Genomic DNA, 6191 nt, shown 5'->3' with positions numbered 1-6191 from the left:
TGCCTTATATAGAGCTATACGCAATGGCTCAAACAGCTTACAAGCAATAATACTCCAATGCGAAATCGAAAGCGTCATTTTTACACGGTGTGTATGTCTATAAATTGCTTCATTTCATGCTAGGTAATTATGTGTATGTTTTGTCTGTACAAAGACCCAAAGGTTGTGTCGTGATGAAAAACAAAAAAACACTGGCATTTTTTTGTCTCTGCAACAAACATTAGCAGTCTCACCATCCGCTAGAGAATTTCTTTTCGGCTTCAGGCAAAAAGACGACTGATATCGGGTTGACACTTTGCATATTGCGTGCATATCGAGCAATATGTGCTATGTTATTAGCGGAGGAAGGTGTTCGTGGACGTCTATGTTATGATGCGAGATAAAAAGACGCTGTTCGTATGAAAAATCCACGTGTACATGCTCAGATCGACACTGAATTGGCTACAGTCTGACGCTACAGATCTGCTATATTTACGAAGCTGTTCGGCCACGAAAAAACTAGCCAGATCATTTGTCATAGAAAGCATGGAACCGTTGTGCTCATCGTATTTTTCCCCCCGAGTGACACGTTGGCCGCAATGAGCGGGTAGTTCATCCGGGATGGTAAGTCGAAAATTGATAATTTATCATTTACAGGTAGATATCGCAGTCTTTTATTTATGAATTAATATTAACAAGCCGCAACCTAAATGCGCCACGCACTTCCACCGAACTACCCAGTCGATTGAATAGCTTCAATATTTTATTTATATATATATATATATATAAATAATTATTGCGCTATAATTATTGAGATTATAATTATTATATAATTAATCATTAAGATGCGGCGTGCGAGCTTTTATCCCGTCCAAGTTTCTAGTCAACACTTCAAAGAGACTCATATATTTGAAACTGGCTGGGTGCCGAGTGACTATCCGTGTACGTATGTAGTATACACTGAGATGTCGGCTCATGAACGTATTACTATGTGAAGTAGGATTCACCACCTTCTTCTGAACTGAGGTATATCGTTTCTTAGTATGTCACTTGAGTTTATCAGATTTGCTCTTGAAGATGCGCGTTCGTTGGACAAGACACATTGAATGGGCTGTAATCTCCACAGATCTGCAAAACCCGTTTCAGAGGTGTGCCAAACACACGGCTATGTTCGACGACGTATTTGTTGCCGGACCAATTAATCGACAAATGATGTGTTCCATTGAATAGAGTGTACGACATTCTATCTGAGAAAGATTTTTAAGGAGAGATATCGCTATTGGTCCTCTTAGCATCGAGTCCGCTATGATACACACCCAAAAAAAAGGTAGTAACACTGCCTGATCCCAATCATCACGATTCATGCTTGTTGTTGTTGTTGTTGTTGTTATTGGGAAGAGTAGGCCGATTGCATGCGAAGCGGAATAAAAAAATTCGTTGCAAATACATTGTATCTTGATAAAAATGCAGCAGTTGTTTATTAAGTGGGCCTTTACTGAAATTTATCTTTTCGATACTCGGATTATCGAGCGAGGCAGCATTCCTGTATATCGTCTTGTAACTTGCAAGTCTCCTGTTACTATCATTTTCTCAAAATTATCTAACCGTTATACTGTTAAAATTATTACAAGATAACCACTGACTTCATCATTAAAAGCTATTACTTCCGATTGAGTACCGACGCGAAGACCTACATTTGTTTTTACCACTTGTATACCTCTGCAAATATAAAGCCTAGATTAAAAGTTAGTTCGATCGAAACTGCATTTGTTATTCTACATATAACGCATTTAGAGATCTCTGGGTCATTTGTAGAAATGTTTATGTTAGAGACGTATATTGAACGACTCTGAAATCAGCTCGGCGGGACGAGTGGTATCTGCGAGTATTTGTAGATATGATAAATGCGTTTCTTTATTCTTACTTGCTTACTTTGTTGCTACAGATTTTTCATTATGGAAAATTGAAAAGTACATACATCTGTGTGTTCGACGCCTTTCGTAACGCGAAAATCCCAAGTTAGCATTATTACAGCTGGAACAAATAGCCAAACAGACGATTGCCGAAAGACCGAAAAACATACTTATTCTAAGAGAACATTAGTCGGCAAGTAAACGACGGGAGACTTTGACAGATTTACTCTTCGTATTATATACTATGGTCAGGATTTGTATCGAGGGTCATTCTTTCATCGTCTGACAAGGACAGAAATTACTTAGAGCCCGTTGGCAATAAGCATATTTCGTCAAGTGCACTGGGGCATATTCCTAAAAATGTCGATACTTGTGGATCTAAACATACATCAGTGGTCCCGGACAAGAATGTCTTGTTTTGATACACACATTTTTTTGTCACACGTCAAGCCGTGTTTTTGCGGAGAAACATCTATTATAGAAAAGAATATCGAGGAGACTACGCATTGGAATTTTATTTATTATATGTCCGTATATATAAGTGTGGATATATATCCGCACGGAGACGATTAACTTTCTGTTTTCCAAAAAATAACAATCTGTTTGTGCGTGTTGTTCTATAGTAAAATATAAGTCCTCTAACAGACGTTTGTTTGCATTACGCAATGTTCATAGATGAATGTCACGTGATTTTCTTCGTTTGCTCTGTCTTAGACAAAATACAGTGAGATACAATGTAATCACACAGGGAGACATGAGCTAACGTGTTTCTACTGTAAAACCAATGCTTTGTTTTTTTTTTTTTGATTAATTATGGTTTTAATATGTCTCTCATTGTTTTTGCTATGGAATAGGTCTAAATCGATGCCTTCTAAAAGAATGTCGCATCTGTCAAATCATGTCCTTTTCTGGCTACTTATCAGTCTATTTGTATTTATTTATTTATTTATTTTTTGGGTTATTCGTTTTTTTCTTTCTTTTTTAAGTTGTCACTTCAGTTTTGCTTCCAGTGTCGTCAACAGACTTATCACGAGAAGAATCTCCAGTCTTCATATCTAGTTACGCTCTAGACCACAGTTGGCTATGACAGGCAAATTTTCTTCCTCTGATTCGATATCACGATTGCATATACACACGTACTACGCGGGCAAGGCTAGGCAGAAGTCCACAGAAACGAGCGGTCCACTAAGTGTCTCGAGCTTTACGCCCGGTGCTGACCTAAAGCGCTACTGCATGCGGCCAATCGCTCTACGCTTGCTTTCCAACCTGGACTACCTAGTGTGATCTTGGGTTTAGTGGGAAAAGGGGTTATCACGGAAAGAACTTGCGAGGATAACGAAAAAATAAACTTCATGATCGAGAAAAAGGGTTCAGTAACTTACAGCCTATTTGTGTTGTACTTCAAACAAGAACAAATAGTTTTCTATACATAGATGCATATTCCGGCGTCAAACATTTGAATACGTAGTGCACTGGCATACTAGTGTTACACTCAATAGATGTTACTTAGTATATTAATAGTTATTTATAACGCTTACCACGTAAGAAGATAATGTAAATAAACGTTAGGTATATTAAGTTGGCTGATTGTACCAATGGTTATCGTGCAGCTGCACGTAACGAGCGCAACGGTACGCTGGAAAACGATAAGCTAATTTTTCGAATTTTTTTTCGAAAAATTTTGCGCTTTCACATGCATATGGGTACAATGAATTCGATTCCATATATTATCTTTGAAATAACCGTATCCTGGTGCTCAGAGCAGGTGATTGATGACAATAATAATGGTAATATTTGGGAAGCATTCAGTACCAGTAGGAGTTCTCTCCGTAAAACTCTCAACTCGGTAAAACCCAGTAGAAGCTCTGGCAACCTAGCGAACTATTCCACCAATAGGTAGTCAGTTCCCAGTTCGCTTTATATGCCAACCGTGTGTAGATTACAGTTGAGTATATATATATATCATTTTGTAATACAGGAAGGAGTTAAACCATTTCTCCGCAAACAAGCTGTTATCTATAACAAGCAGGAATCAAAAACACGAAGTTCACAATGGAACAGTATTCGATTAATTCCCTCGCCGAAACGTTCTACTGAAATTGGCTTCCGGATCTTTCTCTCAAAGAGCTCCGCTCGTTTAAAAACAAATGGGAAATCGCCATTTACGTAAGCTCGAACGGAGTTTTAAAGACGTTCTGTTAGCGATTTTCTTACATCTACAGTTGGCTTTAATTGTGCGTAAAGAACACCGATACGCACGTTCTGCTATTTCCCATTACGCGATATGATATGTGTATAACTATGTAGGATTTTTGCCACTGATACATTGTCTTTCAGGACAGAGACGTGTACGTCGATGAACCGTCATGTGACAATCAGACAGTTGCAAGCGGTCAAATATCTGCGTTTCGTCATATCCGCGTGAAATACTTTGACCCAGAACGTGTTATCGAACGAGGACAACCCTTTGCAGAATGGCCTAATCGGATTATGCTGTCGAACCTATCACAGCCAGCGACGAGAGAGAGCAGTAGACAGCCTTCGAGCTGGCAAGGTGCGTGTGGCCATGATTCCAGAAGCATAAAATCGCCAGCCAGACCCATTATCGAGGATAGTTTGAGAATAGTTTGTAGTGCCGAAGAACACTGCGGCCTTGAGCAATTGCAAATTGATTCAAGCGAGATATGTGAGAAAGCCATGGAGCTTGTCGCATGTGTTCATGCCAAATGGCGCGCAGACATTTTTGATAAATATCGACCAGGACCTGTCCCTGACTCGGAAATACTGCAGATGGAAAGCGACGCGCGTGACCTTAGGGCGCGTTATGAAGATGCGCTCTTTGTTTTGGCACTTACTGCAAAGGCGCAGGAAGTTCAGGAGGGCATTCGCCAACTCGATGAAGAATTCAAGGAATCTACATCCACTGATGGCCTATATAAACTACTGCCCAATAAAGATCTGAATCCATACTGCGCTAACTGAGTCAGCAGTGAACCATTCGCGTGGATACACTTCGAGCTGTAGCTCTATAACGCATTGCCTGTATTAGCCCATGAAGACCCTCATTTTGAGCCTAATAGCGTAAGGTATACATACATACCCTGCTTCTCACTGTACGGAGACAGTGCTACATACTTATACAGTTCCCGTAGGTACCGATGCGGCGATATCTAATTACCATATCTAACCTACTCTAAAAATAGCTATTTTGTAGTTATGCCAAGAGGGGCTTGGCTCTTCGACTCAGAGACAAACAATTTTCAGCATAAAGTAAGTAAGCATATACTGTTGTATAGGGGACGTATATAGGTCGATAGGTCGCAGACGACGGTGATGATGACGTTAAAACAATGTCAAACTGGAATGGCTTGACGGTGGTGGGAGCTTGTCATATTTTAAAGGTGATTTCCTTGCATCGTTATTAGATCCCTTACAAAATGCAGGCAATCGTTTATCATTTATGAAACGTATAATGGAGCATGTGACACGCGTCTGGACCCCGAAAACGCCACTTCATTGTCACGCTTCGTTCTATTGCTTCAATTGCTATTTGTCTAGGTATTAGACACGGAGCACACAATGGAAGTCGATCGATACAAGAATACTTTGTAAATCATACTAGTAAACATGTGGCGGGGAAATTATGGACGTTTCCAAAGGAAACTCGTTACAATTATTATGTAGCTATTCCATGCGCATGCAAACTTCTCCAAAATAGAAACCAACGACTACTTTTTGTACCGAAGCTACTGGTCAAAGGCACGATGCTAGGAGCGGTACGAAACGATATAATGAACTACGATATAGAATGCCGCGTGTTTGCTGTGCATATGACTGAATAGATAGATTTCCTCTACCTCTGTAAACATAGGTATATAAGAGACAAGAAAAATGGTAAAGCGCATTTGTATGCCTATATTGGAAATTTCGGCTAAGACTGTTCTCCTATTTGATGTACATATTTATATTTGAACGTTATAAATAAAATCGTATCTCTGAGCGACATAGATAATGTACAGCCTTTTGGACTAGTGCAACGATTTTACGAAAATATATGATTATTGACCAGTTTGTTATTGCCTTTTCTTTTCCATCGTATTGGCCACGGTTTAAAGCAATGACCGTCCTAGCCACTTATCGATAAGCGTCGGGTTATGTTACGATCCTAATTAGGGCCCTATTAGGATATAAAAGCCCTAGCCTTTTGCTGGTATGTTGTCACACAACAGCGAACAGTTTATTCCTGTGTATATTCTGAAATTACGAATATTTCGTCCATTTCTATTGTGTTTGAAAACA

The 6191-nt window shown here is 39.5% G+C and overlaps 1 long non-coding RNA gene across 1 annotated transcript; it reads left to right on the top strand.

Annotated features, from left to right (window-relative positions):
- Window positions 1-308: 308 nt before the first annotated feature.
- LOC111254707 (uncharacterized) lies at window positions 309-5964 on the top strand. Its single transcript, XR_015318464.1, has 2 exons — window positions 309-603; window positions 4230-5964. It is a non-coding gene; the product is annotated as an uncharacterized LOC111254707 (long non-coding RNA).
- The last annotated feature ends 227 nt before the right edge of the window (window positions 5965-6191 follow it).

This window comes from Varroa destructor, unplaced genomic scaffold, assembly GCF_002443255.2.
Source record: "Varroa destructor unplaced genomic scaffold, Vdes_3.0 BEIS01000001.1, whole genome shotgun sequence".
Lineage (NCBI taxonomy): Eukaryota > Metazoa > Arthropoda > Arachnida > Mesostigmata > Varroidae > Varroa > Varroa destructor.
The sequence above is the reverse complement of the archived record's forward strand: the minus strand, read 5'-3'. Positions and strand labels throughout refer to the sequence as shown.